Raw genomic sequence first — 26,459 nt, 5'->3', positions numbered from 1 at the left:
AATTTATTTATATAGCCCTTCGTACATCAGCTGATATCTCAAAGTGCTGTACAGAAACCCAGCCTAAAACCCCAAACAGCAAGCAATGCAGGTGTAGAAGCACGGTGGCTAGGAAAAACTCCCTAGAAAGGCCAAAACCTAGGAAGAAACCTAGAGAGGAACCAGGCTATGTGGGGTGACCAGTCCTCTTCTGGCTGTGCCAGGTGGAGATTATAACAGAACATGGCCAAGATGTTCAAATGTTCATAAATGACCAGCATGGTCCAATAATAATAAGGCAGAACAGTTGAAACTGGAGCAGCAGCACGGCCAGGTGGACTGGGGACAGCAAGGAGTCATCATGTCAGGTAGTCCTGATGCATGGTCCTAGGGCTCAGGTCCTCCGAAAGAGAGAAAGAGAGAATTAGAGAGGGCACACATAAAAAGGGGTAACCGATTGGGGATCCTTCTGAGAATCCGGAGGTGAGCAAGTAAACTCCCAATGCCTTCCATTCTCTGCTAACAAGCAATCTTTAGAAAATAAAATTGAAGACCTACTAAGATTTTACTACCAATGGAATATTAAAAATTGTAACATCTTATGTTTCACCGTGACGTGGCTGAACGAAGAAACAGACAATATAGAACTGGCAGGATTTTCCATGCACCGGCAGAACAGAGACGCTACCTCTGGTAAGACGAGGGGTGGGGGTGTGTCTTTTTGTCAATAACAGCTGGTGCGCAATGTCTAATATTAAAGAAGTCTCGAGGTATTGCTTGCCTGAGGTGGAGTACCTTATGATAAGCTGTAGACCACACTATCTACCAAGAGCGTTCTCATCTGTATTTTTCGTAGCCGTCTATTTACCACCACAAAGCGAGGCTGGCACTAAGACCGCTCTCAACCAACTCTATAAGGCCATAAGCAAAGAAGAAAATTCTCACCCAGAAGCTGCGCTCCTAGTGGCCGGAGACTTTTAAGCATGCAAACTTAAATCAGTTTTAACAAATTTATACCAGCATGTCACATGTGCAATCAGGGGGGAAAACTCCTAGACCCCCTTTAATCCACACACAGAGATGCATACAAAGCTCTCCCCTACCCTCCATTTGGCAAATCTGAACACAAATCTATCCTCCTGATTCCTGCTTACAAACAGAAACTAAAGCAGGAAGTACCAGTGACTCGTTCAATACGGAAGTGGTCAGATGACGCGGATGCTACACTACAGGACTGTGTTGCTAGCACAGACTGCAATATGTTCCGGGATTCATCCAATGGCATTGAGGAATACATCACCTCAGTCATCGGTTTCATCAATATGTGCATCGATGAAGTCGTCCCCACAGTGACTGTACGTACATATCCCAACTAGAAGCCATGAATTACAGGCAACATCCGCATCGAGCTAAAGGCTATAACTGCTGCTTTCAAGGAGCGGGAGACTAATCCGGACGCTTATAAGAAATCCCGCAATGCCCTCAGACGAACCATCAAACAAGCAAAGCATCAATACAGGATTAAGATTTTAATCCTACTACACCGACTCTGGCACTTGTCGGATGTGGCAGGGCATGAAAACTATTATGGTCTAAAAAGGGAAACCCAGACGCGAGCTGCCCAGTGACGCAAGCCTACCAGACGAGCTAAATGCCTTTTATGCTCTCTTCGAGGCAAGCAACACTGAAGCATGCACGAGAGCACCAGCTGTTCTGGATGACTGTATGGTAATGCTCTCGGTAGCCAATGTGAACAAAACCTTTCAACAGGTCAACATTAACATGAACAAATCCGCTGGGCCAGGTGGATTACCAGGACGTGTACTCAAAGCATGCGCGGACCAACTGTCAAGTGTCTATACTGACATTTTCAACCTCTCCCTGATTGAGTCTGTAATTCCTTCATGTTTCAAGCAGACCACCATAGTCCCTGTGCCCAAGGAAGTGAAGGTAACCTGCCTAAATGATTACCACCCCATGGAAATCATGTCGGTAGCCATGAAGTTCTTTGAAAGGCTGGTCATGGCTCACATCAACAGCATCCTCCTGGACACCAGAGACCCACTCCAATTTGCATTCTGCCCCAACAGATCCACAGATGACACAATCTCAATCGCACTCCACACCACCCTTTCTCACATGGACAAAAGGAACACCGATGTGAGAATGCTGTTCATTGACTACAGCTCAGCGTTCAACACACGAAGCCCTTCACTAAGCTAAGGACTCTGGGACTAAACACCTCCCTCTGCAACTGGATCCAGGACTTCCTGATGGGCCGCCCCCAGGTGGTAAGAGTAGGCAACAACACGTCTGCCACGCTGATATTAACACTGAAGCCACTCAGGGGTGTGTACTTAGTCCCCTCCTGTATTCCCTATTTGCCCACGACTCCAACCCCATCAAGTTTGCTGACGACACAACAGTGGTAGGCCTGATCACCGACAACGATTAGATGGCCCATAGGAAGGAGGTCCGAGACCTGGCAGTGTGGTGCCAGGGCAACAACCTGTCTTCATTGTTAGCAAGACAAAGAAGCTGATCGTGGACTCGTGGACTACATTACTACTTCTCAAAGCCATATCTGTTCCTTGAGGTAATCACCAGACATGATTTCCTTGCCTTTGGCTGTGAGGACGAAGTAGTAATGTGCTGTATCCTAGTAGGCGTTCATCCACTGTAACCCATAGTGATGGCAGGCAGTAGACTTTTCATCAGGCTCTACAAGAGTGGAACTATAACTTAGCCTGGTCCCCTAGCCTAGCTACTACTATAGGTGTGTTCGCCAACTCTTCTGTTGTAATACCTTATGTGTGGCATGGCAACAATTTGAAGAGTTGCCTACAGCCTAACCAACATTATGGGACCAGGCTAAGTTAAAGCACTCCATTCCTCCTCAGTGATGGGCTAACCAGTTTTTAAAGTTGTTAATATACAACTCCATCATGCAGAATGGTTCAAATGCAGTTATGCTGCCTCAGTAGTGCATTAAGGCCTTGGATATCACCCCCCGCCCTTGTGTGTGTGTGTGTGTGTGTGTGTATCATGGCCTCATCAACAATTATGCATGAAGGAAGTTTTGATTGGTAGTGGAGGCTTGGGTGCCATTTGATTCACTATTGTGTGTTTTCCCGTGTTTCTTATTATCTCTAGAACTCTTTATTGCCTCTTGTTTCCCTGCCAGAAGCAGCTAGGGATGGTTTTATCTCGTGCGAGCGTCTGATTAATCTCTCTTCTCCCAATGCTGTTGTACTTTAATCTTGAATGGGCACTATCGGATTCTCCTCGCCTATTGAGGAAGATCAAGCTTTAGTGGAACAAGGAACTGCACATCATCCTAATCTCCTTCTCTGCTGGATTTTGGTTGGCTACCCTCCCTTGGGGCTTTGTACTGTTTCTGCAAAAGCAGGGAATGCATCAGCAAGATAAAGATGTTTTCTCTTTATGCTTTGGTCATTAATTCTCAGTTGACATTAGCCAGCACTTTACAGCTCTGCTTGTTGGTTCATTACCTGGCTGAAGGAGCTGTCAGCTCGAATTATCAGGGTCAATGATTGACAAAGTTGCAAATAGCCATTTAAAAACAAAATGTAGATCTGGCTATGGGTGCCCAGTGCCCTTTACATATAGCCAGTTTAACACAGGGGATGGAGGCCCTATGTGAATAACCCAGGTCATCCTTAGGTTCTGTGCTGTAGATGGGCTTCAGCTGTATGGATGAGTCTTGGATTAATTTGTTTAAGGAGAATGCAGTCAATTCAGACATAAGCTGCGGACTACAATTTTTTTGCTCATCCAATTCTGTTTATTATGTATCATTGAAAAACAATAGGCATTGTGCATGCTAGCCTGGCTTCAGGAGTGTGTGTGACAATGGCTACATTACTTAATGTTGCCAATGGATACTACATATGTGGGTGACACAGCGACTGTTAGCTGTTGTGACAAAAAAAAAAGTCTGTTACCCTATTCTGATGGTGTTGCTGTAAAGGTAATGACATTTCCACTGACTGGAGAAAACAATGTCGTCTGGTCTGCATGGTAATTGGAGAAAACACCCCTCTTCGTTTCCCCAGCTCAGCGTGAACGCAACACCATTTAATAAAACTCTGTAGATTTGGATCTTTTATTGCCGGGCCTAGCAGCGGCAACACAGAATGGAAAGCTGAGGCGTGCACAGATAAAACTCATTCAATTTTACCTGTTGAATTTTAACCAAGCTGGAGACTGATTTGTGAGAGGGCATGTGAGGGGAGAGTTGGTATATGGGCAATTAGACTGATCCATTTCCACTGCAAATTTTACAAAAAACACATTTAATTGAAGTGTGCAGATGCAAAGTTTAGTAACAGAATGACGGTTTGCTGTTTGTTCCACCATTCGGTGGCGTTATTGTAAAATGTTCAATGGAAATTGTTAAAAGTAGCCCTTGTGCATAGAGTTGTATGGTTTGTTTAACTTTCCAATCCTTGATTTTTGTTTGACATGCATCACTCTGTTACCGTGGAACTACCCATATGTTTCTAGCATAAACCCACTGTTGCTCTGAGCAGAGGAGTAGACAGGAATTTCCATCATTTTCTCTTGTGTTATTGCTTGTGTCAAGACAGGGTTGGAAATCCTTGTGATATTAGACCCTCAGGCCTCCTGGCGTCTCTATGCCTGCGTCTACTCACGTATAGAAATATTGGCATGAGGACACGTATGGACACACACACACACACACACACTCTCCCTCTCTCTCCTAGCGCCTGTTTTATTACCTCCTGCCTGCTGCTGGAATTGCTTTCCTCCCCCGACTAAGCCAGGCAAAGCCGGCTTTATTGTGTTAACCTATTTGTGTGTCGAGAGCGATTGGCGCGTTCTTTATCTCTGTTTGTATTCTGACGGAGAGACTGCAACGAGGGGGGGGGGGCAGTGGAGCCAGGCGAGCCACCAGAGTTAGACGGATGGCCGGTCACCTCGCTCCACTCCCGAGGATAATGACTAGTTGCTAAGCAATCCCCCCTCCCACCCTGCCCGACTGGCATCCAGAGTAATCACTTTTTATCTCTCAGATGTCATGTATAATTATAAGCCCATCGCCATCCTCGGAAATCTGCCTAATGGGTCTTTTCATTTATTTAGGTGAGTGGATATGGAATTAGAGATTTGGGTGGGGGTTGGAGCTCTATTGCTTTTCCTAGATTACAGAGTGCCTGTCACAACCGTGTTCTGTGTGTGTTGATCCATTTCCCCATATATAAGTTCAAACTGCCTGCTGTCGTATATCCGCTGAAGCATTATCTACTTGGTGGTCAGCCGTTGGTAGAGTTTGACCCGGATTATTCCACTGGCTAAATGTCATTCTCAGTGTGAGAGCTATGCTGGTTATCCTCTCTCTTGCTCTCTCTTCAGAGACCAAATGGGATCAGAGCTCATGTTTGTAGGCTCTTAGTTTTATTAACATTTTTATTGAGTTTAAGGAATTGTTGACCCTTGGTGGCATAATGAATTGCCTGCTCTGCTTGGCAGAAATGACTGGCACGGCTTCAAGCTTTTTTTAACCCAAGATTTTTGCTTTGTCGATTGAGCAGGTAAATTCAGTTGTTTCGCTCTTTTGCTACATGTCAACCGTGATGGAGTTGAAATGAGAAGGACAACTCCAGTGTTGCCCTGCAAAAAACATTGGTGTGACCCTGGACAACATCCTGTCGTTCTCTGCAAACATCAAAGCAGTGACCCACTCCTGCAGTTTCATGCTCTACAACCTTCGTAGAGTACGACCCTTCCTCACACAGGATGCGTTGCAGGTCCTAATCCAGGCACTTAATCTCCCATCTGGACTACTGCAACTCACTGTTGACTGGGCTCCCCGCTTGTGCCATCAAACCAATGCAATTTATCCAGAATGCTGCAGCCCGCCTGGTGTTCAACCTTCCCAAATTCTCCCATCTCACCCCGCTCCTCTGCACACTCCACTGGCTTCCAGTTGAAGTTCGCATCCTCTACAAAACCATGGTGCCTTAGTGGTGGAACCAGCTACCCCCTGAAGCTAGGACAGCAGAGTCCCTGGCCAACTTCTGATGTACCTGAAACCCTGCCTCTTCAAAGAGGTATCTTTAAATAATCCCGTCCTCACCCCCCCCTTTTTATTTTTAGAAAATAAAAAATAAAAACACTTTCCTGAACCAACACTTGCAATTTCTCACAACTACTTTATTAAGAAAAAGTGTAAATCAAATTGTATTTGTCACATGCGCTGAATACAACAGGTGTACAGTAAAATTCTTACTTTACAAGACCTTAACCAACCAGTATTAAGAAAATGACAACAAAAGATTAAGAGCTAAAAATAACAAATAATTAAAGAGCAGCAGTAAATAACAATAGTGGGGCTTTATACATGGGGTACCGGTACAGAGTCAATGTGCGAGGGCGCCAGTGTCGAGGTAATTGAGTAGAGTTGGTAGAGTTATTAAAGTGTCTATACATAGATAATAACAGAGAGTAGCAGAGGGGGAGGGGAAATTAATGTTCAGGAGTCTTTATGGCTTGGGGGTAGAAGCTGTTTAGAAGCCTCTTGGACCTTGACTTGGCGCTCCGACACCGCATGCTGTGCGGTAGCAGAGAGGACAGTCTATGACTAAGGTGGCTGGAATCTTTGACAATTTTTAGGGCCTTCCTCTGACACCGCCTGGTATAGAGGTCCTGGATGGCAGGAAGGTGTACTGGGCCGTACGCACTACCTTCTGTAGTGCCTCTCGGTCAGAGGCCGAGCAGTTGCCATACCAGGCAGTGATGCAACCCATCAAAATGCTCTCGATGGTGCAGCTGTAAAACCTTTTTGAGGATCTGAGGACCCATGCCAAATCTTTTCAGTCTCCTGAGGGCAAATAGATTTTGTCGTGCTCTCTTCACGACTGTCTTGGTGTGCTTGGTCCATGTTAGTTTGTTGGTGATGTGGATGCCATGGATCTTGAAGCTCTCAACTTTCTCCACTCAGCCCCTTCGATGAGAATGGGGACGTGCTCAGTCCACCTTTTCCTGTAGTCCACAATCTACTTTGTCTTGATTACATTGAGGGAGAGGTTGTCCTTGGAGCACACGGTCAGGGCTCTGACCACTTCCCTATATGCTGTCTCATCATTGTCGGTGATCAGGCCTACCACTGTTGTCATCAGCAAACTTACTGACGGTGTTGGAGTCGTGCCTGCCGTGTAGTCATGAGTGAACAGGGAGTACAGGAGGTGACTGAGCAGGCACCCCTGAGGGGCCTCCATGTTGAGGATCAGCATAGTGGATGTGTTGTTACATACCCTTACCACCTGGGGAAGGCCTGTCAGAAAGTCCAGGATCCAGTTGCAGAGGGTGGTGTTTAGTCCTTGGGTCCTTAGCTTAGTGATGAGCTATGAGGGCACTATGGTGTTGAACGCTGAGCTGTAGTTAATGAATCGCATTCTCACATATGTGTTCCTTTTGTCCATGTGTGGAGTGCAATAGAGATTGCATAATCTGTGGATCTGTTGGGGCGCTATGCAAATTGGAGTGGGTCTAGGGTTTCTGGAATAATGGTGTTGATGTGAGAAATGACTAGCCTTTCAAGAATTTCATGGCCACTGATGTGAGTGATATGGGTCCGTAGTCATTTAGGCAGGTTACCTGTGTGATTGGGCACAAGGACTATGGTGGTCTGCTTGAAACATGTTGGTATTATGGACTCAGAAAGGGAGAGGTTGAAAATGTCAGTGAAGACACTTGCCAGTTGGTCAGCCCATGCTCAGAGTACACGTCCTGGTAATCCGTCTGGTTGTGGTTGTCCCACCTAGCTATCTGAAGATGAATGCTCTGGATAAGAGCATCTGCTAAATGACTCAAATGTAAATGGGGGAGGGGGGGTGGCAGCCCATTGGCCATCTCATCCATTTCTTTCTGGTGTTCGCTCAACTGTGAGCTGCTTCACTCAGTCTGGCTTCAGAGAGACAGCGAGAGACTCAAATCGTTACTATGTCCGTTGCTTGGTTTGACAGCTTCCCCCATCCGGGAACTTCATACAAACATATGAAACATCCTACCCCCCTCCCCGTGTGGTATGGTTCTGTGACTGCGTCTCCGGGAAGGAACAGCTGTCCAGCTGTCACCACAGCCAGCCAGTCATCAGCACTCCAAGCTTGGCAACATTTGTAGAGGCTGAACACGCAAGGGGCACTGTGCCCCTACTCTAGTGTCCTGAAGACCAAGTGTGTCAAGCATGTTCACCCTACCTGACTACTTCACCATACCTGACTACTGACTACTGGACTACTACTTAACTACTGACCATATAAATACATTTACTAGAAGGGGGGGGGCACCTTAGACCACAGCAATTTGACTGCACCCTCATGAGTACACTCAATATGGCTGACATGTTTTTCACATATAGTCTGTCACACTATACATTGTCACTGGAATACGCCCACCCAATAAGACTTGTAGAGCTGATTGTTCGGCGACGCCTACTTAGGCAACATCCATTCTGTACAGCATCAAACAACCAAAATGAAAAATAGAATGGATCTGTGATCCTGTCATTTTGGTTGTCATGCATTGTAAATAAAACATTTTGATTTAAACTAACAACAAAAAAACTCTTAACGCACCCTTTCAGAAGGGCCAACTACACGTATCATTCTTTATTTGATGGGTGTGAGAGCCCTGTTTTTGACATTGTTAAATTCCTCAAGTGTTGCCTCTGTCTGCAGCTCTTCTTGTTCACATTCCAAGCGGCATCCCTCCTAACAATTCTCAACCTCTGTGTGTTCGTGTGCACATGCGTGTGTGTGTAAACAAAGTCCCAGCGAGTGAGGTGTAATGGCCTGGAACTGACAAGAACCCACTGGGAGATTCTCTCCCTCTCGCCTCCCTCGCTTCCAACCTCATGGCAGCGTGGAGAGAGGGAGAGAGAGTGAGGACGAGGAGGCCCATAAAGCCGTCTGAGTGGGGAGAGCCGAGTGGCAGTCCTGTCTGTCAGCCACAAAGCAGGATCTGAGAGGGAGAGCTTGCATGGGACTTCCTCCTGGGATGAGCCTGGGAGAAAGGGAGGAAAGCAGATGCTCACTGAGCTCTTTTTCTGTCTCTGTCTCTGTTTCTTTCTCTCACCGCCTCGCTTGCTTTATCCCCTCTCCCCCTCTCTCATGCTGTCCGTCTTTAGCATCTTTCATGCTGTTGGTGCAATAGTACATGGAAGAGGAAAATCTTGTACAGATGTTGAATCTTAATTTGAGCCAGTTTGGTACAGCAGGGAAATAATCCGGTGGCAACAGGAATTATTATTGGGATTATAATTAATAGCTATTTTTGTAGGGGTTGATGTCTGAAATTTCTGTGGGAATTAAAAACTTCAAAACATTTTAAACCGCAAATACACTAGATATTTTAAATGTCCTGCATTGCATCAAAATTCTCCTGCAACAGGGTGATAAAATGAAGATCCTACATCTGTACATATAATAGCACAGAGTTCTTTATGGACTGACTGAGAAGAGCTCAGTTCTATGAGTGACACTGCCATCCACCTTCCTTGACTTGGACTGTGTTTGTTAGGAGCCAGAAGTAGTGGATGTACTATTTTAAAAACAGGCTTTTCAGGCATATAATGCTGGTAGTCCCCCTTTAGACTGACAGCGGCTGCTTAAACTGCAATCGGTTTAAGCCAAGTTTGATGGATACCGTTGACTGGAGCTGAGAGAGAGAATGCCTGGATGTCTCCAATTAAGTGTCACGTAAGGCTTGTCTCCAGTCCCGTTTTCATTTTGTTCTCCATTGACGGTGACGAGGCCGTGCTGCCAATTGTACCAGGGGATTGTGAGGAAGACATTTGGTGATAACGCATCATTGTGCCGATGATTGAGGGGCGAATCCGGCATTACACAGCCATATGGCCTCCCTTCCTCCAGCCCCCATTCTCCACAGTCCCCACCGAGCCCGTCGGTGACAAGGAAATGGTCTGCTCCTGACCTATGGTTTCAGCATTCAAATGTCTTCCGTTGATGCCCCACCACTGTGATTGGCAGCTGGACCTGAAAGTACAATCGTGTGGTGGCGAGGGAGGCAGCCAGTTGGTAACCGTGACAATGGTCTCTAGTTGCCTCTTTTCCACACTTTTCCTGCTGTCACAGAAACTCCTCCGATTTCATTTCAACCACAACAGCAGCATCCTATTCATCTTTTAAAGAAGAGCAAAGAAGCAGTATTGTTTGCCGAGAACTTAGATGAGCTCGTTCAGAGACCACACTGAAAAGGAAAAGGAGAAGAAACAGGGCTGGGTCTCATTTGTGGCAGGACAATTGAGCCTCCAATGTTAGAAGTCTAATCTTGGTCTGCTGCTGTGGGGGCATGTGGAGTCAAAAGCACACTGGCCCTACCTGATACTCTATTTCAGTCAACATTTTAGGACTCCCTCAGCCACTCCTCTCCTAAATGACTCCAGCAGGTGTCTGTACTCTGATCTGGAAGAAATCCCTGTATTTATAGCTAGTTCCAAGCATATATGGAATTGTCGATCAGTTTTGTTATGGGAGAATATCTTTGGAAATAAACTGCTTTCTGTAGCAGCAGTATGTTTCAATGTTGCTACAGTATATTCCCGACATGGCGGAGCACTGAGCCGTCATGGTGTAGCCATCTCAATGAGACATGCAACAGTAACCAGGCCAACAAGTCACTTTGTGCATAACAGAACAGGGACCTTGTAGAACAGTGCATTTCTTGTAACCTACAATAAACTCTGTGGAGATCACAGCTGGTTCCATGTTGTCTACAACAATCTTTTTTTTTATTCTCAGAAGACTGGCTGGTGGTTACTAAGGGTTGGGTTTTTTTTTGTGTTTTAATTGTTTCATGCAATTGGTGTTCATTTTCCTAACAGTGGGAAAACTGTTCTCAGAGTCCCAATTACTGCCTTTGTCAAGGAAAAAGCCTTCTTGACACCTTCATTTGTCACGAAAGCCTCTGTTCACTGCTAATAAAGCCCCACTTCATTTAAGCATGGATGGCGTGAAAATATACAGAACAGCAATATACAGCCGCAAGAGTTCAGCTGTTTTATCAGATATGGTGGCTCTAGTATGTGATCATGGTACTTGTCTCCACTCTCCCCCTCCAGGCCAGTTGGGTTGGGTACTGCTTGGTGGTAGTCTCATGGAAACCTGATCAGACCAGGAAAGCTCAGCTCCAATCAGCCTGGCTGAGCTCACTGAGACAGTGTGACACTGTTCCGTCATTGCAGAATCCTACAGTACCATAATCACTACTATAAATGAATCTGTGGTGTAAATGTTAACTTGATCTACACAAATATCCATGGTAGATTATTAACAGAATGTAGAGTTGTTACGATGTTGTAATAATTGTTTGGTCCTCTCTTACTGGAAAAACTTGCTGCCTATTGGTTATTTTCGTAAATTCCAGAATCTTATGACAGCGCACACGCTCATTCTACTGGCGTTGGTAGAGTGAAGAGAGGCCGTGTGAACACTGCATCTGGACAGCAGTGTTTCTGTTCAACCTTATTTCTGTGCATGCGTGTGTGTGTGAATGTATACCTATGTGAGACTGCAAGTGTGTGGTGAGGGGACGTCTTTGTGTTTTTCTGTTTGAAGTCGATAAGGTTCATTACAAACACTGCTGTCCCAGATTGAGTTCTGTGAGCTTCCGCAGACAGCGTCGGAACACTGCGTGTTATCCTTTTCCCCTCGACCCCAAAATATTATCTGTTCTTTCACTTTCAAGGGGTTTGCTATGCATAGCTCAACAGTTGTGTGTGGGCATTTTCCGCCTCCCCTCCCCATTGAGGCAGCACTCTTGTCCTGCCGCCCCATTGTTTCCACTGGGGATGGATGGGGGAGCCCATCCACCACTCAATAGCCACCCCATCTGTCGGTTGTATGCCTGGGCATCTCAAGCAGGGATTTGAGCCCACATTGTGGGGCTCTCTGTCTCTGAAAAGGGGTTTAAAACTGCTGCAGTAGGGGGTTCTCCCCCCGTCTTGTTTCAGGCCGCAACTGACACAGCCGGGTGGGAGTCTATGTGAAGGATGAGAGGCCTTCATTGTGTCTGGATGAGAGGCCTTCACAGACCCTCCCCCCGAGTGACAGGGTCACCTTGTCCCCCAAACAAACGCTGCCGTGTGTGTGTGTGTGTGTGTGTGAGAGAAGGTCAAGTTGCCTTGGCTGTCTGTACATTTTTCTAGCATCTCCCCCTTTAACATCCCAGCCTATTCAGCTCAGGCTGCCCGAATCAAGCTTTCAAAGGACATCTGAGATGTGAGGGGGAAACACTCCAAACTGATTTGCAGTTCAAACTGGTCTTAGTTAGCATTTAGGCTTACAAAACTGCTGATGCCACTCTAGTCTTTTCACTGCTGATTTGAGGATTTATTAAAATGTATATTTGTTTTGTCTATTCCATGGGCAGAGGGAGAAAAGAAAAACAGGCTACCACAGAACTAGGTGTCCCTAGGCACCAGCTGCCACCACTGTCAACCTACAAAAACAGCAAAGGCTACTTAGCAGGTTTACAGGTCCTCACCAATCACCACAGTCACCAACCACTGTGCTGCTCCTCCTTTCAGATAGTTCAAACTAGGGTTAAACACCACCAACGGCCCTCACCTCCTCGACACCCTCCGCACCAGCTGGTGACAGCTCCACTGCATATCTAAATATATACATATTTTACACCATCGTATTATTAATTGTGCAGCGGGGCCGGTGCTAAGTAGTGTGGTGATAGACTGGTTATTCACAGCTCTATTGGGAACGAGCGCATCATTGAGAGAAACTCCCCCTATCAGATCGTTTGTCATGAGCGATGGACAATTTACACCTAGAGTCTTTATCTATTTTCACTATGATGTGATGTCACTGCAGTTTCCTACCTCCATCTCTCTCTCTTACCCCCTCGTCTGGTGGTACTCCTCTCTTATTCTCTGGGAGGCTGGCTAGCTTAAATATTCTTAATTGAATTGAAGTTGTGTCGGGGGAAACTTTGGCGAGCCATGGAGGAAACGGATAAGCCACCTGGTTTGGCCCTGACGCTGGGGAGGCTGTGGGCTGCTGTAATGAAAGTGAGGAAGAGGAGGATGAGTGAAAAGGCTGTGTGCCTCCTCACGATGCCTGGTCAGGACAGAGTGGAGATCCTGGCTGGGGAAGTTGGCCTCCCATTACAGTGAAACAAAGGAGACTGTTGCATTATGCTGCAGACTTCCTGACGCTGCAGAGAAAGGGAAAGTGAAGGGGGTGTTGGGGCACAGTAGACCAGAGTTACTGTGTGTACAGACAGTGCTCTGTAGGCTTGGTCTGGATCGTTCCGGACATCAGTCCTGTACAAACCAGATTTTTATAGCTCGAATTTGGGACCCTGATACCAATTATGCAAACTATTTTTTAAATGTGAGCAGGACAGTTTTTTATTTATTTTTATATAAGTAATAGATTCTATAAATAATGCATGAGAGGAGCTTTATAGATGAAACTAGAATGAGTGTCTATCAAAGACTCCAGTGAAGGATTCAGAGGATCTGGGCAGGAGGGAGGGGTGCTATCACCTCATTATTCAAATAGGATGTGATTAGCATAGAGTGAAAGACAATTTATGGTTATTCCAGCATCTGCATTGGCAGTACAGCATTTACTGCGATGCGGCCCATGCAGAAGTCAGGGCATTCATACTCGCGCTTTGTAGAGCAGAGCTGTTGTGAAAGAAGTTGTCAAATAAATGTGTGTTTATACAGGACGTACCGCCCTCACCTACCGTCAACCAATCATGTCAATGCGGACCCATACGCTTTTTTACTAAATTTGGGAGGCGCACGGTGATGCGGTATGGAACATGATTTGGCCATGTTCGGTAGGGAAGAAATGGAAGTAAACAGTCCTAAACAGGGAGGAACTATTTGAACCAATAATTGAGGCAACATTGTGTGGTAGTTCGTTGTGTGTTTGCTGGGTCAAGTGACCATTCAGACTGGAAACAGACAGTATGACTGTTCCCTATGATGAGTCCTGTGGAGGCCACATCCCTGGATTGGGATGTGCAACAGCGATTGTTGATACAGCTTTTGACTGTGTCATAGTTCAGATACCAGAACAGCTACTGAAATTGATCTTTCTCTCCATCTCTACACAAAGTTGGAGAAAATGGATTGAAACCCCCAATGAAAATTGAGCCTACAAATATTATATGGATTTGAAGTTGTGCCTCTGGGGTGAATTCCTAGTTGTTGTTTTTTACGTAACAGTTGTATGCGTTTGTGGAATCAATCCAATTGGGCTTAATCGATTATCTCCATGGAAAGGTCAGGAGAAGAGGCGGCCATGTTTGAAGTGCTTTTTCTCAGAAAGAAGCGAGCCTGAAATGTGACACCTCCATATGAGTAGGCCAGGCGTTGCCGTGCAGATTAGAGGCAGAAAGGGTGGCCCATGGGGTCGATTTAGGCAGATCCGTCTCTAAATACATCACATATATCATCAGGGATAGGGAACACGTTTAAGCTGCCTATACTTCCATTTGCATTTTCAACAGAAAAGCATATTAGAGAGTAGATAAAACAAAAAAAATACATTTTTTATATTTATAAAGGGGACATTTAGAAAGAGCAAATTGGGTCAACAGTTGTGTAGTAGGGGTGGTGCAATGTGTGTGGGGGTGTGGGGGGAAATTACATTTTCAACCTACTGCCGGGGTGTTTTGAGTTAATATTGTTTGAAGTTATGGGTCACTTGGCTTCTTCCTGGGCGGTCTTTATCTAATGTGGAGTGGGTGGTTGTTGTGGTTAGGAGGCAGCAGCATCTGTGCAGTTGAAACAAGGCTCTCTCTAGCTAATCCTCTACCCAGGGATGACTCAGTGGTGTGAAGACAATTGCCAGGCTGCTTTCTCATGCTAATGGTTTCTCCAACTAGATCTTCCAAAGGGAGAAAATAGAACAAATGGAGGGAGAGAGGCATGGTGGTGCAGGAACAACCAACCTAACTAAAATAGGTTTTAACTGACTGTGGAGGGGTCCCAGTTGTAATGCATTGGGTCAGGAATCAGGAGTGAGGTTTTTTTTCGGAGAGAGAATAAAGAGGTTGTCCATAGTATATATGTGTATGTGACGTCAAAGACTTAAATGTTCAGAGAGGAGGTCACGCGTCAAACTGCCACTCACCCTTCCCTTTATCTCCACCCTCCAGCAAGGTGTCAGACTCGGGAGTGGTTTGAAATTGAATTAATATGCCAGAATTGATAGATTTCATTCCCTTGCCATTTCTGCTGGGAGGGAAGAGAGTATTTACAGTCTCCATCTGCACTAATTACTGGGTGTTGGCAGCACTACCTGTCTCCAGTGACGGACTAACCTGGGCGCAGAGCTGAAACTCACAGGGCTGCAGCCTGGAGTAGCAGCCACTATTCTGATGGAGAGGTGGCCACAGGAAGAAAGATGTCTCTGGGCTTTTTTTTACGCTGATGTTTTTGATGCGCCGGGAACACCAACTATTTTAAACTTCAGAAGCGACATTATTAAAGGGGATGATTTTACATTTAACATTTACATTTAAGTCATTTAGCAGACGCTCTTATCCAGAGCGACTTACAAATTGGTGCATTCACCTTATGACATCCAGTAGAACAGTCACTTTACAATAGTGCATCTAAATCTTAAAGGGGGGTGAGAAGGATTACTTATCCTATCCTAGGTATTCCTTAAAGAGGTGGGGTTTCAGGTGTCTCCGGAAGGTGGTGATTGACTCCGCTGTCCTGGCGTCGTGAGGGAGTTGGTTCCACCATTGGGGGGCCAGAGCAGCGAACAGTTTTGACTGGGCTGAGCGGGAACTGTACTTCCTCAGTGGTAGGGAGGCGAGCAGGCCAGAGGTGGATGAACGCAGTGCCCTTGTTTGGGTGTAGGGCCTGATCAGAGCCTGGAGGTACTGAGGTGCCGTTCCCCTCACAGCTCCGTAGGCAAGCACCATGGTCTTGTAGCGGATGCGAGCTTCAACTGGAAGCCAGTGGAAAGAGCGGAGGAGCGGGGTGACGTGAGAGAACTTGGGAAGGTTGAACACCAGACGGGCTGCGGCGTTCTGGATGAGTTGTAGGGGTTTAATGGCACAGGCAGGGAGCCCAGCCAACAGCGAGTTGCAGTAATCCAGACGGTGAGATGACAAGTGCCTGGATTAGGACCCGCGCCGCTTCCTGTGTGAGGCAGGGTCGTACTCTGCGGATGTTGTAGAGCATGAACCTACAGGAACGGGCCACCGCCTTGATGTTAGTTGAGAACGACAGGGTGTTGTCCAGGATCACGCCAAGGTTCTTAGCGCTCTGGGAGGAGGACACAATGGAGTTGTCAACCGTGATGGCGAGATCATGGAACGGGCAGTCCTTCCCCGGGAGGAAGAGCAGCTCCGTCTTGCCGAGGTTCAGCTTGAGGTGGTGATCCGTCATCCACACTGATATGTCTGCCAGACATGCAGAGATGCGATTCGCCACCTGGTCATCAGAAGGGGGAAAGGAGAAGATTAATTGTGTGACGTCTACATAGCAATGATAGGAGAGACCATGTGAGGTTATGACAGAGCCAAGTGACTTGGTGTATAGCGAGAATAGGAGAGGGCCTAGAACAGAGCCCTGGGGGACACCAGTGGAGAGAGCGCGTGGTGAGGAGACAGATTCTCGCCACGCCACCTGGTAGGAGCGACCTGTCAGGTAGGACGCAATCCAAGCGTGGGCCGCGCCGGAGATGCCCAACTCGGAGAGAGTGGAGAGGAGGATCTGATGGTTCACAGTATCGAAGGCAGCCGATAGGTCTAGAAGGATGAGCGCAGAGGAGAGAGAGTTAGCTTTAGCAGTGCGGAGCGCCTCCGTGATACAGAGAAGAGCAGTCTCAGTTGAATGACTAGTCCTGAAACCTGACTGATTTGGATCAAGAAGGTCATTCAGAGAGAGATAGCGGGAGAGCTGGCCAAGGACGGCACGTTCAAGAGTTTTGGAGAGAAAAGAAAGAAGGGATACTGGTCTGTAGTTGTTGACATCGGAGGGATCGAGTGTAGGTTTTTTCAGAAGGGGTGCAACTCTCACTCTCTTGAAGACGGAAGGGACGTAGCCAGCGGTCAGGGATGAGTTGATGAGCGAGGTGAGGTAAGGGAGAAGGTCTCCGGAAATGGTCTGGAGAAGAGAGGAGGGGATAGGGTCAAGCGGGCAGGTTGTTGGGCGGCCGGCCGTCACAAGACGCGAGATTTCATCTGGAGAGAGAGGGGAGAAAGAGGTCAGAGCACAGGGTAGGACAGTGTGAGCAGAACCAGCGGTGCCGTTTGACTTAGCAAACGAGGATCGGATGTCGTCGACCTTCTTTTCAAAATGGTTGACGAAGTCATCTGCAGAGAGGGAGGAGGGGGGGGGGGGAGGATTCAGGAGGGAGGAGAAGGTGGCAAAGAGCTTCCTAGGGTTAGAGGCAGATGCTTGGAATTTAGAGTGGTAGAAAATGGCTTTAGCAGCAGAGACGGAGGAAAATGTAGAGAGGAGGGAGTGAAAGGATGCCAGGTCCGCAGGGAGGCGAGTTTTCCTCCATTTCCGCTCGGCTGCCCGGAGCCCTGTTCTGTGAGCTCGCAATGAGTCGTCGAGCCACGGGGTGGGAGGGGAGGACCGAGCCGGCCTGGAGGATAGGGGACATAGAGAGTCAAAGGATGCAGAAAGGGAGGAGAGGAGGGTTGAGGAGGCAGAATCAGGAGATAGGTTGGAGAAGGTTTGAGCAGAGGGAAGAGATGATAGGATGGAAGCGGAGAGAGTAGCGGGGGAGAGAGAGCGAAGGTTGGGATGGCGCGATACCATCCGAGTAGGGGCAGTGTGGGAGGTGTTGGATGAGAGCGAGAGGGAAAAGGATACAAGGTAGTGGTCGGAGACTTGGAGGGGAGTTGCAATGAGGTTAGTGGAAGAACAGCATCTAGTAAAGATGAGGTCGAGCGTATTGCCTGCCTTGTGAGTAGGGGGGAAGGTGAGAGGGTGAGGTCAAAATAGGAGAGGAGTGGAAAGAAGGAGGCAGAGAGGAATGAGTCAAAGGTAGACGTGGGGAGGTTAAAGTCGCCCAGCACTGTGAGAGGTGAGCCGTCCTCAGGAAAGGAGCTTATCAAGGCATCAAGCTCATTGATGAACACTCCGAGGGAACCTGGAGGGCGATAAATGATAAGGATGTTAAGCTTGAAAGGGCTGGTAACTGTGACAGCATGGAATTCAAAGGAGGCGGTAGACAGATGGGTAAGGGGAGAAAGCGAGAATGACCACTTGGGAGAGATGAGGATCCCGGTGCCACCACCCCGCTGACCAGAAGCTCTCGGGGTGTGCGAGAACACGTGGGCGGATGAAGAGAGAGCAGTAGGAGTAGCAGTGTTGTCTGTGGTGATCCATGTTTCCGTCAGTGCCAAGAAGTCGAGGGACTGGAGGGAGGCATAGGCTGAGATGAACTCTGCCTTGTTGGCCGCAGATCGGCACTTCCAGAGGCTACCGGAGACCTGGAACTCCACGTGGGTCGTGCGTGATTTCATCCTAGTTCGTTCTGTCTCTCCATCTCTCAAAGAAGAAAGAGGCAAACTCTGTTCCAATCTGACATAACCCCCTCTCCCCCAGGAGACACAACTTCTCCAAATCCTTGAAGATGGACTAATAATCAGGCGTCCCCAGCCGTTCTCACTCCACGATTGCTGACCCCAACGGTTCATCTTACTGCACACTCGTTTTCTTCGATTGGTCTTCATTCTCAGTGTTTTGTGAGTCTGAGAGAGACAAGTCTACCAGTCATATTGGTCTCCATATCTCCTGGTTCCATGAGAACAGCTTGGTGGAGTTTCCGTGCCATCTGTAGCCAGCAGGTGATTAAGATAAATGTGCATTGAGTCTCCCCTCCCTCACCGTCCAATAGGATTCTCTTGTGGTGCAATGCTCTTGTGGTGAGAATGAGCACTTTGACAACAGCTGGACACTTGAGCATTACAGGCTAGAGGGAGGACTGCTGAGATCCCCGGGTTTGAAAACGTGAGTGTGTGTGGAGGATAACACCTGCTAGGTTTCTGACTATTTTGCTGTGTGCTCATTGCCACATATAGTAGGGACCTGAAATCCAACAACACAAAAGTTAATTTGTCTGTCATCTGTCAGTTTTATTGAATGCAATCGGAGTCAATATTTAAACTTTGGACTGTTTTTGATTATCCCGGAGAGTGCCTCAGTCAGAGTCATGTGTATAGGTGGCAGGGAAGTCAGGCGCAGGAGAGTCAAATGGAGTGTAAATGAAGTCTTTTAATATAAGTCCACTTAACATGCTCCAAACACTAAATACGTACATACATAAACGAACATGGGTATGAGGACCCGTCGCGTACCTATACAACATAAAAGAACACTTGACATAAAACACTCTGACAAAGACATGAGGGGAAACAGAGGGTTAAATAAATGCACAACAGGTAATGAATGGGATTGAAAACAGGTGTGTGGGAAGACAAAAACAATGACAAATGGATCAATGATGGCTAGAGGGCTGGTGACGCCCGAACAAGGAGAGGCAACGACTTCGCCAGAAGTCGTGACAGTACCCCCCCAACCCCCCGCGTGACTCCAGCCGCCCAGTCGACACCGGCCTCGGGGACGACCTGGAGGTCAAGGTGCAGGGTGATCCGGATGGAGGGTGGAATTCTTTTAACATGGAAGGATCTAACACGTCCTCCACCTGAACTCAGCATCTCTCCTCCGGCCCGTACCCCTCCTAGTCCACGAGGTACCGAAGGCCCCTCGCCCGACGTCTCAAATCCAAAATGGATCAAACCGAGTACGCCGGGACCCCCTTGATGTCTAGAGGAGGTGGAGGAACATCACGTACTTCAGCCTCCTGGAGCGGGCCATCCACCACCGGCCTGAGGAACGAGGGGTTAATACGGTAATTAGTGGGCAGTTGTAATCTATAACATGCCTCGTTCACTCTCCTCAGGACTTTAAATGGCCCCACAACCGTGGACCCAGCTTCCGGCAGAGCAGGTGGAGGGGCAGGTTTCGGGTCGAAAGCCAGACCCTGTCCCCTGGTGCGAACCCCGGGGCCTCACTGCGGCAACGGTCTGTGCCAATTTTCTGGCGCCTTATGGCGCGCTGAAGGTGGACGTGGGCTGCCTCCCAGGTTTCCTCAGCGTGCCGAAACCAATTGTCCACAGCAGGAACCTCGGTCTGAGTCTGATGCCAAGGAGCCAGAACTGGCTGATACACATAGAAAAGGAGTAAGGTTAGTGGAGGAGTGACGTAGCGAGTTCTGGGCCATCTCTGCCCAGGGCACGAACTTCGCCCAATCCCCCGGCCGGTCCTGGCAATAAGACCGCAGAAACCTACCCACATCCTGGTTAACTCTCTCCAGCTGCCCATTACTCTCTGGGTAAAAACCTGAGGTAAGACTAACCGAGATTCCCAGACGCTCCATGAACGCCTTCCAGACCCTTGATGTGAACTGGGGACCCCGATCAGACACTATATCCTCAGGCACCCCATAGTGCAGGAAAACGTGTGTAAACAGGGCCTCTGCAGTTTGTAAGGCCGTAGGGAGACCGGGCAAAGGGAGGAGACGACAGGACTTCAAAACCCGATCCACAATGACCAGGATCGTGGTGTAACCCTGTGAAGGTGGAAGGTCAGTCAAAAAATCCACCGACAGGTGCGACCACGGCCGTTGAGGAACAGGTAAAGCTTGTAGCTTACCTCTGGGCAGGTGTCTAGGAGCCTTGCACTGGGCGCACACCGAGCAGGAGGAAACTCCTCTGTGTCATACAGCCGAGACAATGCGTCTGCCTTGACTTTCTGGGAGCCTGGTCTGTAAGAAAGTGTAAACACAAAACGAGTGGAAAAACATGGCCCGCCTTGCCTGGCGAGGATTCAGTCTCTTCGCCTTCCGGATGTACTACAGATTGCGGTGGTCAGTCCAGATGAGAAAAGGGTGTTTGCCCCCATCAAGCCAATGCCTTCAAGGCTTTTACGACAGCTAACAGCTCCCGGTCCCCCACATCATAGTTTCGCTCCGCCAGGGTGAGCTTCTTCGAAAAGAAAGCACAGGGGGCGAAGCTTCAGTGGCGTACCAGAACGCTGAGAGAGCACTGCTCCTATCCCAGCTTCGGATGCTTCCACCTTCACTATGAATGGCAAAGAGGGATCCGGATGAGCCAACACAGGCACGGAGGTAAACAGAGTCTTCAGGTATCCAAAAGCCCTGTTCGCCTCAGCCGACCACTGCAAGCACACCGGGCCCCCCTTTAGCAGTGAGGTAATGGGTGCAGCAACCTGAAATCCGATGCCCTGGGAAGGAGATGGATTGTTGGAAGAACAAGCATTTCTCAGCCTTGACATATAGGTCATGCTCCAACAGGCAACCAAGCACCCTGCACACCAGGGACACATGCTCGGCGTATGTAGGGGAGTATATCAGAATATCATTGATATACACCACTATACCCTGCCCATGCAGGTCCCTGAAGATCTCATCTACAAATTATTGGAAGACTGATGGAGCATTCATCAACCCATATGGCATGACAAGGTACTCCTAATGACCTGAGGTGGTGCTAAATGCCGTCTTCCACTCATCACCCTTCCGAATATGCACCAGATTGTACACACTCCTGAGATCCAATTTTGTGTAGAAGCATGCCCCTTGCATTGACTCAATAACTGTATTTATCAGAGGTAGCGGGTAACTATATTTCACCGTGATTTTATTTAGACCTCGATAATCAATGCACGGGCGTAAACCGCCATCCTTCTTTTTCACAAAAAAGAAACTCGAAGAGACTGGTGAAATGGATGGCTGAATGTACCCCTGACGCATGGATTCAGAGACATATGTCTCCATAGCCACCGTCTCCGCTTGCGACGGGATACACGTGACTCCTGGGATATGCAGCGTCTACCATGAGATCTATCGCACAATCCCCCCGTCGATGGGGTGGTAATTGAGTCGCCTTCTTTTTACAGAAGGCGAGAGCGAAATCTGAACATTCGGGGGGAATGCGCACGGTGGAGACCTGGTCTGGACTTTTCACCGAAGTAGCAACAACCTAAACCCCTAAACGCCTACCTGAGCACTCTAGCGACCACCCCGTGAGAGCCCTCTGTGTCCAAAAAACAGTGGGGTTATGACAAGGTAACCAGGGTAGGCCTAGCACCACAGAATACGCAGGCGAATCAATAAGGAAAAGACTCATCTTCTCCTTGTGACCCTCCTGTGTTATCATACACAAAGGTGCGATGACCTCCCTGATAAACCCTGACCCTAATGGTCGACTATCTAAGGCATGAATAGGGAAAGGCATATCCACAGAAACACTAGAGATCCCTAAACTATGAGCTACATTTTTATTAATGAAATTCCCAGCCTGAATCTATTAGCGCCTTATACTGGGAATGCAGGGAAAACCCCAGAAAAGTGACAGAGACAAACATTAGTGCAACAGAGGGCTCCGGATGAGAATGGTGCCTACTCACCTGGGGTGATGTCAGAATGCCCTGCCTGCCTTCTCTATTCCCAGAGGAACCAACCCGGCACCGACTAGCAGTGTGCTCTCTGCGACCATAGATGGTGCTCGAGCGGGAACCCCCTTTGGTCTCCCTGCGCACCATCCCTCCCAATTCCATAGGTTCGGGAGAGAGGGTGCAGGAGGATGAAAGAACCAGACCCCGATCTAGACGTCCACGAGTAGCCAGCATGTTGTCCAGCCTGATGGACGTGTCCACCAGCTGGTCAAAGGTGAGGGTGGTGTCTCTACAGGCCAGCTCCCGACGGACGTCCTCGCGTAGACTACAATGGTAATGGTCGATCAGGGCCCTGTTGCTCCATCCAGCGCCAGCAGCCAGGGTACTAAACTCCAAAGCAAACTCCTGTGCACTCCTCGTCTCCTGCCTCAGATGATAGAGGAGCTCACCCGCCGCTCTGCCTTTGGGTGGATGGTTGAATACTGTCCTGAAATGGCGGGTGAACTCCTCAAAATGGTCCAACGCCGCATCCTCCTTACTACACACAGCGTTGGCCCACTCCAGGGCTTTCCCGGTGAGGCATGAGACAGGGGGCGCAACTCTTCTCACAGTCCGATGGTACTGGGGAGAGCGTGGCCAGATACAAGTTCAGTTTAAGAAGAAAACCCTGGCAGCTGGCAGTATCTCCGTTGTATCTCGTGGGTAGGGATAAATGGATCTTATTAGGTTCAGGAGGGGGAAAAGCGTTCAAGGGAGATCCCGGTTGTGGTGGTGGAGGCGCTGGAGAAACTCCCTGTGTCTCCCAGCGGTCCATATTCTGGACAATGCGATCCATGGCGGCGCTCAATCTCCTCTGCTTGTTCCCGGACGCGTTCCTCCACCTCCATGAGCTGCTGACTTCATATATTTGGTCAGAGATTCTGTCAGTCATGTGTATAGGTGGCAGGGAAGTCAGGCGCAGGAGAGTCAAACGGAGTGTAAATGGAGTCTTTTAATATAAGTCCACTTTTATTTATTTATTTATTTATTTTTATTTAACCTTTATTTAACCAGGTAGGCAAGTTGAGAACAAGTTCTCATTTACAATTGCGACCTGGCCAAGATAAAGCAAAGCGGTTCGACACATACAACGACACAGAGTTACACATGGAGTAAAACAAACATATAGTCAATAATGCAGTATAAACAAGTCTATATACGATTAATTAATTAATTAAATACAGTAGGGAAAGAGGTCGTTGTTTGGGCTAAATTATAGGTGGGCTATGTACAGGTGCAGTAATATGTGAGCTGCTCTGACAGCTAGTGCTTAAAGCTAGTGAGGGAGATAAGTGTTTCCAGTTTCAGAGATTTTTGTAGTTCGTTCCAGTCATTTGCAGCAGAGAACTGGAAGGAGAGGCGGCCAAAGAAAGAATTGGTTTTGGCGGTGACTAGAGAGATATATATATACCTGTTGGAGCGCGTGCTACAGGTGGGAGATGCTATGGTGACCAGCGAGCTAAGATAAGGGGGGTTCTTTACCTAGCAGGGTCTTGTAGATGACATGGAGCCAGTGGGTGCATTTAACATGTTCCAAACACTAAATACGTACATACATAAACGAACATGGGTACGAGGACCCGTCGCGCACCTATACAACATAAAACAACACTTGACATAAAGCAATCTCTGACAAAGACATGAGGGGAAACATAGGGTTAAATACACAACAGGTAATGAATGGGATTGAAAACAGGTGTGTGGGAAGATGAAACCAATGGAAAATTAAAAATGGATCAATGATTGCTAGAAGGCCGGTGACTTCGACCGCCGAGCACCGCCCGAACAAGGAGAGGCAACGACTTCGGTAGAAGTCGTGACAGCCTCATCCCTGCATAACTGAACATTTGATCTATAGCTCCCTCCAATCAGAGACCCTGCACTTGTGCTTTGCACCAATGGAAATTGGGGTCACCTTAGTAACACAGAGTTGTTCAGATTTAAACATGAAGGAGAAAAGGAAAGGCATCACATTGTTTGTTTTTTAATTATATTCCATTGATTTATTGACCAGCACACACGCACATTTTCAGACGTACATGTTTTCTGACGGGTTGTGTGGGTGCGTGCATGTGACGTGTGTGTGTGTGTGTGTGTGTGTACGCGGTTGTAAATATTTGCTCTTTCTGTCCCCCTCTGTTCAGCTGCATTTGATTCCTTCCTAAAATTACGACGACTTCTCTTTGATCTGTTGGAGCCAAGCTGAGAAACGACGGCTTCTCTTTGATCTGTTGGAGCCAAGCTGAGAAACGACGGCACCTCTTTGATCTGTTGGAGCCAAGCTGAGAAACGACGGCACCTCTTTGATCTGTTGGAGCCAAGCTGAGAAACGACGGCACCTCTTTGATCTGTTGGAGCCAAGCTGAGAAACGACGGCACCTCTTTGATCTGTTGGAGCCAAGCTGAGAAACGACGGCACCTCTTTGATCTGTTGGAGCCAAGCTGAGAAACGACGGCACCTCTTTGATCTGTTGGAGCCAAGCTGAGAAACGACGGCACCTCTTTGATCTGTTGGAGCCAAGCTGAGAAACGACGGCACCTCTTCGATCTGTTGGAGCCAAGCTGAGAAACGACGGCACCTCTTTGATCTGTTGGAGCCAAGCTGAGAAACGACGGCACCTCTTTGATCTGTTGGAGCCAAGCTGAGAAACGACGGCACCTCTTTGATCTGTTGGAGCCAAGCTGAGAAACGACGGCACCTCTTTGATCTGTTGGAGCCAAGCTGAGAAACGACGGCACCTCTTTGATCTGTTGGAGCCAAGCTGAGAAACGACGGCACCAACGAACATTGAACCAAACGGTGAAAGACCACGCTCTGTTTGAATATTCAAATGGGAGCAGTGTGGGTGAGGGGGCAGTATAATAGACCGTTGTGTTGTTGTGTTAATCCATGAATAGATCTGTGACACAATTTCGGAGTGTGACCCTGGGATACTCTGTGGGTTTTTTGAGACCAGGTCTGGAGATGAGACCTTGAGGACAGTATGATAGGGTTTTACTGAAAGAGTTCTGGAACTGATGAAGTCTAGTAAGAGGCCGCTAGGCATAATTTGAAAGTTAGCTTAGCTTTAAACAAAAATCAAGCACATTTTTCAACAAAAAATCAATAAAATAACAACAAAGAAACATGAATAACATTTCTAAAATAGATTCAATTTAAGCTGATTTTGGAGTTTTGGAGTAATTTGGATGTTAAGTCTTACTTCAGAAGTGGCTGTCTTAGCATGTAGTCAGTAAGCAGTGTAGGCTATAGAGCAACCCAGTAACTCACTGACATGTCAAGAGCTGCAGGCATCATTGGGGCCGTTACAGGAAAGTTGCTTCTTTGCGGTGGACTAAAGAGACTAATTGCAGACTTGCTCCTATTTCCTCTGTCTCTGACAGACTCCACTTTTGCTTTCATTTCCCACAGGCCAACAACAGCACCAATAAGTGTATTTATTTGTCATACATATACTGTAATGTAGGGCTTGTTGCTTGGTCAGAGTGTCATGGTTGACTCATTTGGGTGACCTTTTTCATTGGGCATTAATGACCACTAGCCCTTCACTGATGCAGCATTTGGCTCAGAACTCAATTGCTATGTTATGGTTGACATTCGATTAGTCTATGCAGGTGTGTAGATGACCTACTCTCTGCCATTGGACTGACAGCATCTCATGACTGATAAACTGAAGCTGACTGGAATATGGAACCAAAAGGGTACCACTTTATTTTATTTGACAGCCCAGTTTAAGCTGGTACTTAACTTGGCAATAACTAACAAACTGGGCTGTGTGGTGACAATGGATACTTTCTGGTAGGCATACTTACCTCAGAGGCAAGGTTTTCTCATTATTATCGTACTGTATTACCATCAATACTAGCAGTGAAGTTAATGCATCCTGCTGCACCATCCTCTTTACATGTTAAATAATGTGTCACCTTGCAAATGGTTTCTGTAGGATTTAGA

General features: G+C 47.6%; 1 protein-coding gene across 2 annotated transcripts in view; it reads left to right on the top strand.

Moving 5' to 3' along the window:
• Nucleotides 1-26,459, top strand: part of LOC124034559 (protein FAM222A-like) — an 82,395-nt gene that overhangs the window by 4,799 nt on the left and 51,137 nt on the right. Inside the window, exon 2 of one of the 2 annotated variants that reach the window (XM_046347914.1) lies at nt 24,652-25,307. The exons of the other annotated variant lie outside the window; for it this stretch is intronic. The gene's annotated coding sequence lies outside the window, so the exon portion shown is untranslated. The remainder of the gene's footprint in view (nt 1-24,651; nt 25,308-26,459) is intronic. 2 annotated transcript variants of the gene reach the window in all.

Source organism: Oncorhynchus gorbuscha, linkage group LG04 (genome assembly GCF_021184085.1).
Source record: "Oncorhynchus gorbuscha isolate QuinsamMale2020 ecotype Even-year linkage group LG04, OgorEven_v1.0, whole genome shotgun sequence".
In the NCBI taxonomy this organism is placed as follows: domain Eukaryota; kingdom Metazoa; phylum Chordata; class Actinopteri; order Salmoniformes; family Salmonidae; genus Oncorhynchus; species Oncorhynchus gorbuscha.
The sequence above is the reverse complement of the archived record's forward strand: the minus strand, read 5'-3'. Positions and strand labels throughout refer to the sequence as shown.